This window comes from Oncorhynchus tshawytscha, linkage group LG14 (genome assembly GCF_018296145.1).
Source record: "Oncorhynchus tshawytscha isolate Ot180627B linkage group LG14, Otsh_v2.0, whole genome shotgun sequence".
Lineage (NCBI taxonomy): Eukaryota > Metazoa > Chordata > Actinopteri > Salmoniformes > Salmonidae > Oncorhynchus > Oncorhynchus tshawytscha.
The window spans coordinates 6,218,519-6,232,537 of NC_056442.1; the positions used below are offsets into that span (position 1 = coordinate 6,218,519).

At 46.6% G+C, this 14,019-nt stretch overlaps 1 pseudogene; it reads left to right on the plus strand.

The window, feature by feature from the left end:
* The first annotated feature begins 204 nt into the window (after window positions 1–204).
* Window positions 205–12,927, plus strand: LOC112267706 (annotated as a pseudogene).
* The last annotated feature ends 1,092 nt before the right edge of the window (window positions 12,928–14,019 follow it).

Consider the following 14,019-nt stretch of genomic DNA (forward strand, 5'->3'; position numbering starts at 1 on the left):
TTATTTTAGCAATGACTATATTACCATCTACATGGTTACAGTGGATAAAGCATGCATATTTTGTCCAGGTAGTACATACTGAGACGGTAGGTCAGATTATCAGAACGCCTGTTGTGATGACTGACACATTGGTTGGTTGTGTGTGTGTGTGTGTGTGTGTGTGTGTATTTGCAGTTCCGTTTCGCCACATGCCGGGAGACCCTGATGATGCTGGGGGGTAGTGTGTATGCCTTCCTCCACGGTTCCGCCAAGCCTCTCATGCTGCTGGTGTTCTGGATGCTCACCGACACCTTCATTGAGTACAACATCGAGTTACAGGAGCTCCTGGACCCCAGGAAGGAACGTATCAACAACACCATACAGTGGAAGAACCAGTCAGTATGGACAGACTGGCTGGACAGCACCAAGACTGATAAGATGAAGAATTTAACATGTGGGTAAGTCCTATTCGTCGCTGCACAGAAGAGTAGAACGTTGCTACACATGGAATTTATATATCAAGGATTGAGGATAGAAAAATATATTTTATATTTTAACCTACATCTGTATGACATTCATTCTCAGGCTTCTGGACATTGAGTAGGAGATGACCAATTTTGCCTACTATTACGTTGCCATCGGATGCGCAGTTTTCCTGCTAGGATACCTTCAAGGAAGTATATAGTTGGCATCAACATACTGAGTTCAAGCAGTTTGATGACAGAGAGCTAGATCTTGATTGCTTTGAATGCCTTATTTCTCTTTTAGATCACGTTGTGGGTGACGTCTGCAGCGCGACAGATCCAGATCATCAGAAAGATGTACTTCAGGAAGGTGATGAGGATGGAGATTGGCTGGTTCGACTGCACCTCGACTGGAGAGTTAAACACACGCATGTCAGAGTAAGAGAAAAACACAGAAATTTCAGACTTTATTTGCCCTAACAAAACCTGTATCAACCCCTACAAAAATGTCCATTAATTAACTTCCTGATGCACCCATCCTGTTAGCGGGATCATTTTGGTCAACCACCGCTGAATTGCAGAGCGTCAAATTCAAATTTAACTACTAAAAATATAAAATATTACAATATATAATTGATAATATATAAACTGGGAATGTAGCTTCTTCAATAGTAGAGAGAAAGAAAATGGCTGCACCAAGCTGTTGCGCATACAAAACGCTGCTGGCACCCAGCCATACAATGACGCGATGTGAACTTTCTCGGTCATTTTTCAAAATAAAAGCCTGAAACTATGTCTAAAGACTGTTCACATCATAGGAAAATGAATCTGGTTGATATCCTTTTAAATGGAGCGAAGGCAGGCTATGGAACATGGAGCTTTCAAAATAGAAGCCACTCCCTGGTTTGATTTTCGCCTGCAATATCAGTTCTGTTATACTCACAGACAATATTTTGACAGTTTGGAAACTTTAGAGTGTTTTCTATCCTAATCTGACAATTAAATGCATATTCTAGATTCTGGGCCTGAGAAATAGGCAGTTTAATATGGGTACGTTTTTCATCCAAACATCAAAATACTGCCCCCTACACTCAAGAGGTTTTAACTATGGTCCACATAATAATTCACATTTCCTGTTGCTGCAGGATTATTTTCCTGCTGTAGCAAACTGGGTCAAATTAAGAATCTACATCTGTAGTTGTTCTTGAACCTGACCTGGAAAAACGTTAATGATTCTCATGACTCTGTCTGTGGTGTTCCCCGCTATTTCACAGCGACATCAACAAGATCAATGACTCCATGGCGGATCAAGTGAGCATCTTTATCCAGCGCTTCACCACCTTCCTGTGTGGTTTTGCGATTGGCTTTGTGAAGGGATGGAAGCTAACGCTCATCATCACCGCAGCCAGCCCTCTCATTGGAGTAGGGGCCGCCCTCATGGCTCTGGTAGGATGGTCAACGTCAATCAATGTGGTCACTTCCTGTCCCAATACACTGAAATGGTCCCTTTCCTTCCCTCTTCTCCGTTTAACTCTGTTAGGAATGGATAGATGAAAGCAATTTACTAAAGGAGACAATGAAAGTTAAAGATGAGAAGGAAAGCTCATTTATGAGTATTAGGACCAGGCCTATGATTTACATGATTAATTTACTATGTGTCGATTCTCAATGAGCTCCATTGATGTTGGAGTTAGTAAGTGTACTGTACTGACTGCACCTTTCTACTTACCTCCTCTGCTCTCGTCTAGTTTGTAGCCAAGCTAACAGGTCAGGAGCTGCTGGCCTATGCTAAGGCTGGAGCCGTGGCCGACGAGGTGCTCACCTCCATCAGAACAGTGGCTGCTTTCGGAGGAGAGCTAAAGGAAGTGGAGAAGTAATATAATAACATGACTGAAACTGACCCAACATTTTCTTCTTTAGTTACTTGCTGAATTTGTAAGTGTAAGTACTCGCCATCCAAATTTGACATTTCTTTACGTTGATTAGGCTCACAATATACTGTTTAATTCCATTAATTGTTTTCTCCTTAAGTGGCAACTAGTAGTTTAAAGGGACGCTCCAGAGCTTTTGTGTAATTTCAGCAAGTAGTTTTGAAAGTAGTGCTTACAAGCCAAAACGGGTCCCTGCTTTTTGTGTACTACATCATCCAATTGTGTACTACATCATCCATTTAGTATATGTTACGTCCTGCAAAAAAAATCACAGTTGTTTGTTGGAATTCGTGTGATATGTTACGAATCCAATTCGTACGATATGTTACGATTTTGTCGTGCTTAAGATCCCAGATTGCATCTTCAACCCTCTATCCCTTTCTCTCTCTCTCTCCCAGGTATGACAAGAACCTGATCTCAGCTCAGCGTTGGGGCATCAGGAAGGGCCTGATCATGGGCTTCTTCACAGGCTACATGTGGTTTATCATCTTCCTGTGTTACGCCCTGGCCTTCTGGTACGGATCCAGCCTAGTGGTGGACACACAGGAGTACAGCCCGGAACACTGTTACAGGTACTATTTTGTAACCATACGGCCAACACCATGAAGTATACTTTATAAAGAGTCCGTAAGTAGTTCAGCTATAGACTGTGAATCAAATTTCTTTGGTTTTTGAATGAATAATAATCACCTCATCTGTCCTGTGTCTTGTCTGTCATCACAGGTTTTCTTTGGTGTGCTGATAGCAGCCCTGAACTTAGGGCAGGCATCTCCATGTCTGGAGGCATTTGCTGCAGGAAGAGAAGCTGCTACCATCATCTTTGAGATCATCGACAAGGTGGGAATCTCAACATTGTTGGAGAATTTCATTGAGCATTCAATTTACTTTGTGTGCACGCTCACTTTAAACAGCCCTGGTGGTTAATACTGCCATTTGTCTGGCTGTGTCACTGCGCCTAGGGGCCGGACATCGACTGCCTCTCAGAAGCAGGGTACAAACTGGACAAGGTCAAAGGGGCCATTGAGTTCCATAACGTCACCTTTTCACTACCCATCCAGACCTGAAGTCGTGGTATTGTGGCTTTGTATTTCCTATAACGATGACATGCATCTGATTATTGTGTCGCAGGGCGATCGTGGAATATTTCCGTAAAGATGCAGTCTGTAATTTGTTTTGTGCCGTGTCAGATCCTGGACCAGCTGAGTGTAGCAGTGAATTCTGGCTAGACGACTGCCTTTGTGGGGCCCAGTGGAGCGAGGAAGAGTACTGCCGTGCAGCTCATCCAACGATTCTGCGACCCGAAGGAGGGCATGGTAAGTTATCTTCCATTACATAAACTCAGAAAAAAAAGAAATGTCCCTTTTTCAGGACCCTGTCTTTCAAAAATAATTCGTAAAAATCCAAATAACTTCACAGATATTCATTGTAAAGGTTTAAAAACTGTTTCCCATGTTTGTTCAATGAACCATAAACAATGAATGAACATGCACCTGTGGAATGGTCGTTAAGACACTAACTGCTTACAGACTGTAGGCAATTAAGGTCACAGTTATGAAAACATAGGACACTAAAAAGGCATTTCTACGGACTCTGAAAAACACCAGAAGAAAGATGCCCAGGGTCCCTGCTCAGGGTCCCTGAACGTGCCTTAGGCATTCTGCAAGGAGGCATGAGGACTGCAGATGTGGCCAGGGCAATAAATTGCAATGTCCGTACTGTGAGATGCCTAAGACAGCACTACAGAGAGACAGGACGGACATACCACGTGTAACAACACCTGCAGAGGATCGGTACACCCAAACATCACACCTGCGGGACAGGTACAGGATGGCAACAACAATTGCCAGCGTTACACCAGGAACGCACAATCCCTCCATCAGTGCTCAGACTGTCCGCAATAGGCCGAGAGAGGCTGGACTGAGGGCTTGTAGGCCTGTTGTAAGGCAGGTCCTCACCAGACATCACCGGCAACAATGTCGCCTATAGGCACAAACCCACCGTTGCTGGACCATACAGGACTGGCACAAAGTGCTCTTCACTGACGAGTCAGGGTTTTGTCTCACCAGGGGTGATGGTCGGATTCACATTTATAGTCGAAGGAATGAGTGTTACACCGAGGCCTGTACTCTGGAGCGGGATCGAGGTGGAGGGTCCGTCATGGTCTGGGACGGTGTGTCACAGCATCATCGGACTGAGCTTGTTATCATTGCAGGCAATCTCAGTGCTGTGCGTTACAGGGAAGACATCCTCCTTCCTCATGTGGTACCCTTCCTGCAGGCTCATCTTGACATGACCCCCCAGCATGACAATGCCACCAGCCATACTGCTCGTTCTGTGCGTGATTTCCTGCAAGACAGGAATGTCAGTTCTGCCATGGCCAGTGAAGAGCCCGGAGCCCGGTAACATCTCACAGCAAGAACTGGCAAATCTGGTGCAGTCCATGTGGAGGAGATGCACTGCAGTACTTCATGCAGCTGTTGGCCACACCAGATACTGACTGTTACTTTTGATTTTGACCCCCCCCTTTTGTTCAGGGACACATTATTCCATTTCTGTTAGTCACATGTGTGTGGAACTTGTTCTGTTTATGTCTCAGTTGTTGAATCTTGTTATGTTCATACAAATATTTACACATGTTAAGTTTGCTGAAAATAAACTCAGTTGACAATGAGAATGTTTCTTTTTTTGCCGAGTTTATATTTAACAAGATGTAACACATTAGTAAAATAATGCTACCTCTATCAATACAAAAGTGCACCTCCACTAAAGTGTATCATTGAGAGAGTCTTTAGAGGAAATAGTGTAGAGACATTTGAAATATCCCATTTTTCTCCCTCCCTCCCTCCCATCCTCTCTTTCTCCTTGTTTATGCCTTGTCTCAGGTGACCTTGGATGGCCATGACATCAGAGGCTTGAACATCCAATGGCTACGTTCGTTGATGGGCATCGTGGAGCAGGAGCCCGTGCTGTTCGCCACAACCATCGGCGAGAATGTCCGCTACGGTCACCCCGGAGTCACCCTGGATGACATCATCCATGCCACCAAAGAGGCTAATGCCTACAACTTTATATTGGGCCTACCACAGGTGAGGTTGACATCATTTAGCGTGCTATACACTGAGGGCTAGTGTAACTGGTGTGAAATGGCTAGGTAAATTTGACACGATGGTGGGAGAGGGCAGAGGTCAGATGAGCGGCGGTCAGAAGCAGCGTATCGCCATCGCCCAGGCCCTGGTCAGGAACCCCCGGATCCTACTGCTGGACATGGCCACCTCCACTCTGGACAATGAGAGTGAGGCTGTGGTACAGGAGGCTCTGGACAAAGTGGGTGGTTGCGTCCCAAATAGCACCCTCTTCCCTAAATAAAGCAGGAAGTGACCAGGAAGTGTCTCTGCTAGGATCAATTAATTACAGTAATAATAGTTAGGATAACTCTGATGATAGATTGTGTTTTCGTATCATCGTTCATACAACAGGATCAGACCTAAGTACGTGACAAATGGTAGAAAAACAACCATGAAAATAACCATATTTACAGTAGCCAGGTAGGATAACGGTCTCGTGTTTATCTTCTATAAGGTACGCAATGGCCCATCATCTGTCCACCATTAAGAACGCGGACGTGATCGTGGGCTACGAGCATATGGGCGGGCGGTGGAGAGGGGCAAGCATGATGAGCTGCTGGAGAGGAAGGGTGTTTACTTCACTCTGGTCACCCTACAAAGCCAAGGAGACAAGGCTCTCAACTGGAAGGCCAGACAGAGTAGGTCCCTATGAAATCAATGCATTCCCATCCTCTGCCAAAATTCTAAAGTTGACTTGAACGCACTTTTGTCAACATAAAAAGTATTAAGAGAGAAATTAATGTGCAGGAACATTTTTAACAAAACATTTCTTCTAACATTTTGTGTAATAACCTCCCTCCTTTTGCCTGTGTCAGTGCGGGCAACGACGAGCCAGAGCAGAAGAATCTATCCAGGGAGATGGAGATGTTGGTGCGTACCTCATAGAAGATACAGGGCCAGTCTCAGGTACTGTAGAAATACATCTCTCATGATGCACTTCACATCCTTTTCACAAGGCCTCACTCACATCTGGTTTCCTTGTAATCCGACACACATCTGGGTGAAGCACGGCAGACATTTTGTGCCAGAATATTGACTGATGATGCCATTTTGTATCTTGGTAGTGCATTGACATGTGCAGAGCCTTTATCAGGAAGAGGACCCGCTCACAGCTGTCCAACCTCATTCCAGAAGCAGAATCCTTTGTATCTCAGGCAGATGCGGGCAAGGTCTGTGTGTGTGTGTGTGTGTGTGTGTGTGTGTGTGTGTGTGTGAAGGAGGTTGGTATGGAAGTCATCAACAGGGTTAAACGGGTGTTACTTACTACTTACCCTTTCCAGGTAATCTACAGTTTACACGTGTGCATTTGTTAGACATGTATCCACAGTCCATACACGTGTGTATGTGTCCAGAGTGCCTTTGTAGAGGAGGTGGAGGAGCATGTTGAGCCTGCTCCAGTGTCCAGGATCCTGAAGTACAATGCCCCTGAATGGCCCTACATGCTGTTTGGAACCATCGGAGCTGCTGTCAACGGGGGAGTCAACCCAGTGTACTCCCTGCTCTTCAGTCAGATTCTGGCGGTAAGGTGGAGGGGTGGAGTATTAACCAAGACCGTCTTCATTGAATATCGGTTCATTAACTTAATAAGTGTATGTGTGTATGTGTGTGTGTGTGTTCCTCAAATCAATCAAATTTGATTTGTCACATACACATGGTTAGCAGATGTTGATGTGAGTGTAGCGAAATGCTTGTGCTAGTTCCGACAGTGCAGTAATAACCAACGAGTAATCTAACCTAACAATTTCACAACAACTACCTTATACACACACACAAGTGTAAAGGGATGAAGAATATGTACATAAAGATATATGAATGAGTGATGGTACAGAACGGCATAGGCAAGATGCAGTAGATGGTATCGATGGTATTAAAGTGGCTAGTCATACATTTTTTACATGTATGGCAGCAGCCACTCAATGTTAGTGGTGGCTGTTTAACAGTCTGATGGCCTTGAGACAGAAGCTGTTTTTCAGTCTCTCAGTCCCTGCTTTGAATCACCTGTACTGACCTCGCCTTCTGGATGATAGCGGGGTGAACAGGCAGTGGCTCGGGTGGTTGTTGTCCTTGATGATCTTTATGGCCTTCCTGTGACATCTGGTGGTGTAGGTGTCCTGGAGGGCAGGTAGTTTGCCCCCGGTGATGCGTTGTGCAGACCTCATTACCCTCTGGAGAGCCTTACGGTTGTGGGCGGAGCAGTTGCTGTACCAGGCAGTGATACAGCCCGAAAGGATGCTCTCAATTGTGCATCTGTAAAAGTTTGTGAGTGCTTTTGGCGACAAGCCGAATTTCTTCAGCCTCCTGAGGTTGAAGAGGCGCTGATGCGCATTCTTCACCACGCTGTCTGTGTTGGTGGACCATTTCAGTTTGTCCGTGATGTGTTCGCCAAGGAACTTAAAACTTACTACCCTCTCCACCACTGTCCCATTGATGTGGATAGAGGGCTACTCCCTCTGCTGTTTCCTGAAGTCTACGATCATCTCCTTTGTTTTGTTGACGTTGAGTGTGAGGCTATTGTCCTGACACCACACTCCGGGGGCCCTCACCTCCTCCCTGTAGGCCGTCTCGTCGTTGTTGGTAATCAAGCCTACCACTGTAGTGTCGTCTGCAAACTTGATGATTGAGTTGAAGGCGTGCATGGCCACGCAGTCGTGGGTGAACAGGAGAGTGCTCAGAACGCACCCTTGTGGTGCCCCAGTGTTGAGGATCAGTGGGGTGGAGATGTTGTTACCTACCCTCACCACCTGGGGGCGGCCCGTCAGAAAGTCCAGTACCCAGTTGCACAGGGCCGGGTCGAGACCCAGGGTCTCGAGCTTGATGACGAGTTTGGAGGGTACCATGGTGTTAAATCCTGAGCTGTAGTCGATGAACAGCATTCTCACATAGGTATTCCTCTTGTCCAGATGGGTTAGGGCAGTGTGCAGTGTGCTTGCGATTGTGTCATCTGTGGACCTATTGGGGCGGTAAGCAAATTGGAGTGGGTCTAGGGTGTCAGGTAGGGTGGAGGTGATATGGTCCTTGACTAGTCTCTCAAAGCACTTCATGATGACGGAAGTGAGTGCTACGGGGCGGTATCCCATATTGGGATATGTTGTGTTTGACACCAGCGCTGCAGCGTTCACCAGCGCTGAACAGACCTGAGAGCGGGAGCTTCCTGTTTTAGTTTCTGTCTATAGGCTGGAAGCAACAAAATGGAGTCGTGGTCAGCTTTTCCGAAAGGAGGGTGGGAGAGGGCCTTATGTGCGTCGCGGAAGTTAGAATAACAATGATCCAGGGTTTTACCAGCCCTGGTAGCTCAATCGATATGCTGATAGAATTTAGGGAGTCTTGTTTTCAGATTAGCCTTGTTTAAATCCCCAGCTACAATGAATGCAGCCTCAGGATATGTGGTTTCCAGTTTACATAGAGTCAAATACAGTTTGTTCAGGGCCGTCGATGTGTCTGCTTGGGGGGGAATATATGCGGCTGTGATTATGATCTTAGAGAATTCTCTTGGTAGATAATGTTGTCGACATTTGATTGTGAGGAATACTAAGTCAGGTGAACAGAAGGACTTGAGTTCATGTGTGTTGTTATGATCACATCACGTCTCGTTAATCATAAGGCATACCCCCCCGCCCCTCTTATTACCAGAAAGATGCTTGTTTCTGTCAGCGCGATGTGTGAAGAAACCAGCTGGAAGTACCGACTCCAATAGCGTGTCTCGAGTGAGCCATGTTTCCGTGAAGCAAAGAATGTTACAGTCTCTTATGTCTCTCTGGAATGCTACCCTTGCTCGGATTTCATCAACCTTGTTGTCAAGAGACTGGACATTGGCGAGGAGAATGCTAGGGAGTGGTGCGCAATGTGCCCGTCTCCGGAGCCTGACCAGAAGACCGCTTCGTCTTCCCCTTTTACGGCGTCGTTGTATTGGTTCGCCGGCTGGGATCCGATCCATTCTCCCAGGTGGTGGGAAAAACACAGGATCCGCTTCGGGAAAGTCGTATTCCTGGTTGTAATGATGGTGAGTTGACGTTGCTCTTATATCCAGTAGTTCCTCCCGACTGTATGTAATAAAACCTAAGATTACTTGGGGTACCAATGTAATAAATAACACGTAAAAAAATAAAAATACTGCATAGTTTCCTAGGAACGCAAAGTGAGGCGACCATCTCTGTCGGCGCGGGAAGTGGAATGGTTGGTTCCTGTAGACATTCTCCATACCAGACCCAGAGGCTCAGAGGTGGGAGATCAATGGTATCTGCATGTTCTTTGAGCTGGTCAGAGTGACCTCCTTCATCACCCATATGCTCCAAGTACATGTCCCTCCCTCCCTCCCTCCCTCCCTCCCTCCCTCCCTCCCTCCCTCCCTCCCTCCCTCCCTCCCTCCCTCCCTCCCTCCCTCCCTCCCTCCCTCCCTCCCCCCCCTCCCTCCCTCCCTCCCTCCCTCCCTCCCTCCCTCCCTCCCTCCCTCCATGCTCACTTTTCTTTAATGTTACTTGTTCTAAAATACATATTTAATCTTCACATCAACCGGATCCTTTCTCCCGCTTCTCTAAACTCTGTGAAAAGAGAAGCCTATTTCATCTGTCTTTTTGTCATTCATTTCCCTTAACCTCATCAGATGGTGTCGGTGTCTGCCCCAGGGCTATGCCTTCTCTAAGTTTGGTGAGCTGCTGACAAGGCACTTGAGGAGGATGAGTTTCCACGCCATGTTGGGTCAGGAGGTGGGCTGATTTGATGACCACAGGAACAGCCCTGGGGCTCTGACCACACAGGTCCAAGGGGTCAGTATGGACCTCATATAGTCCTCATATAGTCCTCATAGAGGGCAGTTACCAGACCCCAGACCAAATAGTATTAGTGTCTTTCAAATACTTGATTTAATTAAGTGCTTTGGAACTAATGCAGCAGACCCAATGTGCAGCCTGGTCATCATGTGCTTCCTGCCCTCCCTGGCTCTTTCCAGAGGCTTCCAGGCTAAGATGCTCACTGGCTTCGCCAAGCAGGACAAACAAGCCGTGGAGGATGCAGGACGGGTAGGCTACAGTACTCCACCGTACTCCACCGTACTCCACCGACTCACTGACCAGGGCTGTTTGTAACACAGGCTGGAGTCACATAGTGCTACTGTGACTGGAAGTGAATTGTCACTAACTTCTCACATGAGTTATCAACACGTTATCAACATGTTTCTCGAAAGCTTCTGTTAGGGTTGTTCAAGCAAAGTCACTACCACAGAACTTCCGTTGTGTCATATTGTAAGATATTTCAGCCTGTAACTATTGTAATGTCTGTTATAGACATCAGGTGCGCGCTTCCTGAAACCTTGTCACAGTAAACCCACTGGAGGGCTTACCTTACAGTGTGTTAGAGATCATGCGTAGAGTTCCTGTACTGTATACAGTTCCTACTTCCTATTCTAGACTTACACGGTGGTAGTGGTGGGTGGTTGCGACATCTCTGTGGTATCTTTTGTAGATCTCTGGCGAGGCCCTGAACAACATCCGCACCATCACCTTTGTTAACTGGGGAAGGAACAGAGCTTTGTGGAGATGTACAAGGCTCACCTGGAGGCTCCGTACCAGGCCGCCAAGCAGAAGGCCAACGTGTACAGCACCTGCTACGGCTTCGCCCATTGTGTTGTCTTCATGTCCAACAGCGCCTCCTACAGGTTTGGAGGGTACCTAGTGCGCCAGGAGGGCCTCCACTACAGCCTGCTCTTCAGGTGAGAGAAACTGTCTGCCTGTCTGCCTGTCTGTCTACTTCATAAACAGACCATGAAATCACATTGTCCAAGATGTATTCCACTACCTACACCACCTTTGTTAATTCCTATATATTAACTTGACTAAACCACATGGTCTCTCTGTGATTGGTTCAGAGTGATCTCAGCCATAGTGACAAGTGGCACAGCGCTGGGCCGAGCCTCTACCTACACCCCCAGACTACGCCGAGGCCAAGATCTCAGCTGCCCGCTTCTTCCAGCTCCTCGACCGCGTGCCAAAGATCAGCGTCTACAGCAACGAGGGGGACATGGGTACATGGGTACATGTCCAATGGGTACATGTCGCTCAAGCGCACACAAACACACACTCATTCTCTCTCTCTTGCTCACGCCCCCTCTCTCTCTCTTGCTCACGCCCCCTCTCTCTCTCTCTCTCGTCCAGCCTGATTTCAGCGGGAACTTAGAGTTCATTGACTGTAAGTTCACGTACCCGATCCGGCCAGACATCCAGGTGCTGAACTGCCTCAACGTGTCGGTAAAGCCCGGGCCAAACACTGGCCTTTGTGGGCAGCAGTGGCTGTGGGAAGAGCACCAGCATCCAGCTACTGGACAGATTCTATGACCCCGAACAGGGCAAAGTGGTGAGTCCTCAGTTTCTCTCAGCAGCACGCAATATCCCCATATATGTCTCTAGAGGTATAAGGACTGTAAGAGGGTGGGGGTATCCTGGGAGCTGGATTAGTTCACAGGATAGTTGACTGGATTTTCCATGTTGCAATAGCAGATTATTGATGGCCACGTACCTGCGCTCCAAGATCGGCATCGTATCCCAGGAGCCCATTCTGTTTGACTGCAGCATCGGAGACAACCTGCGTGAAGTCAGCCTGAATGGCATCATCTCCGCATCCAAGAAAGCCCAACTCCACGACTTTGTCATGACGTTACCTGAGGTAATGCTGCTGTCAGTGTACTGACTTAAAACAGCACTGACATTGTACAAACTTAAAACAAGACTTAAAACAACACTGTCAGTGTAGTAACTTAAAACAATACTGTCATTGCAAATGAAGTTTGTAGCACCATTAGGAAGGAAACGCCAACGATTTAGATGTGTCATTTAAATCAAGTCACTCTAACATCTTTGTTTCTATCAAAGATACCCGCACACTAAGATCCAAATACAAATGTCCAGTTTCTGTGCCAAACTTCTAGTCACAAGAACTCTGTCAGAGTATAACCGGCATCTATAGCCCTTTGTTTGACACAGTAGTCTTTTAAAGTTTTAATTTCCCCCTTTAGAAATATGACTCCAACGTGGGTTCCCAGGGCTCCCAGCTCTCTCGGAGACAGAAGCAGTGCATAGCAATCGCCAGGGGGATTATCCGCGACCCTAAGATCCTGCTACTGGACGAAGCCACTTCAGCCCTGGACACGGAGAGCGAGAAGGTAATGTCTCCATGACAACCACCTGTCATCATCACGAGCAGTAGAAGAAGTCCTGAACCTGATGAGGATAGACTGAAATTTATACAGATAGCTTTATTACAGATAGCTATTTCAAATGGCTTTAGAATTGGTATGAGGCAAGGCAAGCATGCAATTTGCCTGTGCCTTAGGTCCATTGTATGAGGCAGAGGCAGTAATCAAGTAATCATGGTGAGTCATGGGTGATTGTGAAATCAGCTCAAAGCTTTGTGTGTGTGTGTGTGTGTGTGTGTGTGTGTGTGTGTGTGTGTGTTGTGACGGCCCTGAACCGTCTCAGTGCTTCTCCTTCCAATAGGGCGCTTTCCCTTTAATTCCCAATTAAATAGCCAGCATCAGCTGCGCAAAAGTGGGGTTGTGATACAGACGTGAATGAGGATGTGTTCAACCCGTCTCTATTCCGTTTGTTTTGTAGCTTAATAGAGTTTACCCAGGATCGGATCCACTCTTTGCGTCCGTGGACTTACACGTCTCCGTTCTTCGTGGCCTTTCTCCGCTGGAGATCTATTGGCGGATTGGATTGTTTGACTGACCTACTGACTACAACCTTTTTGTATACGGTATTTCATTTGATTTTATGTGATGTATACGGTGATGATTTATGTAGTTAGTTGTAGTTGAGGACTTAGTAAGAGTTGATACGCTTTAAAGTTCTGTGGTAAAATAATTGTTATATTGATTGTATGATTAATTAATACTGGGTTTACGCTACACTGAATGAACGGACAAACATTGCGTGACAAAGGTCACTTGAGTTCCCCGAACTCCTTTACCGGGCTGGACTCTTTTTAGGCTCGAGGTACAGGACATTTCTGGAGGAACCAGAACTCATTGTGATATTATTATATGTGTGTGTAATCATTGATGTTGCTAATACAACCCACGCAAAAGAATATAGTTGTTTTTGAAGTTCTTTCCAATATTTTAAGGGTTTATGAAAAGTTTATTTCCATCCTGACTTTTTACATAAGTCCTTTGTATTGGTGTAGACTTGACGGACCAGATGGGACTCAAACCCTCCCAAACCAAAAGGAGAAACCAATGTTTTCTCTGGTAGGCACAACCTACCTGGCACCCCTATAAATAATAACCTCAAGTCAAAACAGGTAGTGTGTGTGTGTGTGTGTGTGTGTGCGCGCGCTACAGACGGTGCAAGAGGCGCTGGATAACGCGAGGGAGGGCCGAACCTGCATCGTGTTCGCCCACCATCTCTCCACCATCCAGAACTCTGACATCATTGCCGTTATGTCCAGGAGCTTCGTCATCGAACAGGGTCCACATGACTATCTCATAGCCCTCAAAGGGGCCTATTACAAACTTGTCACCACCGGTGC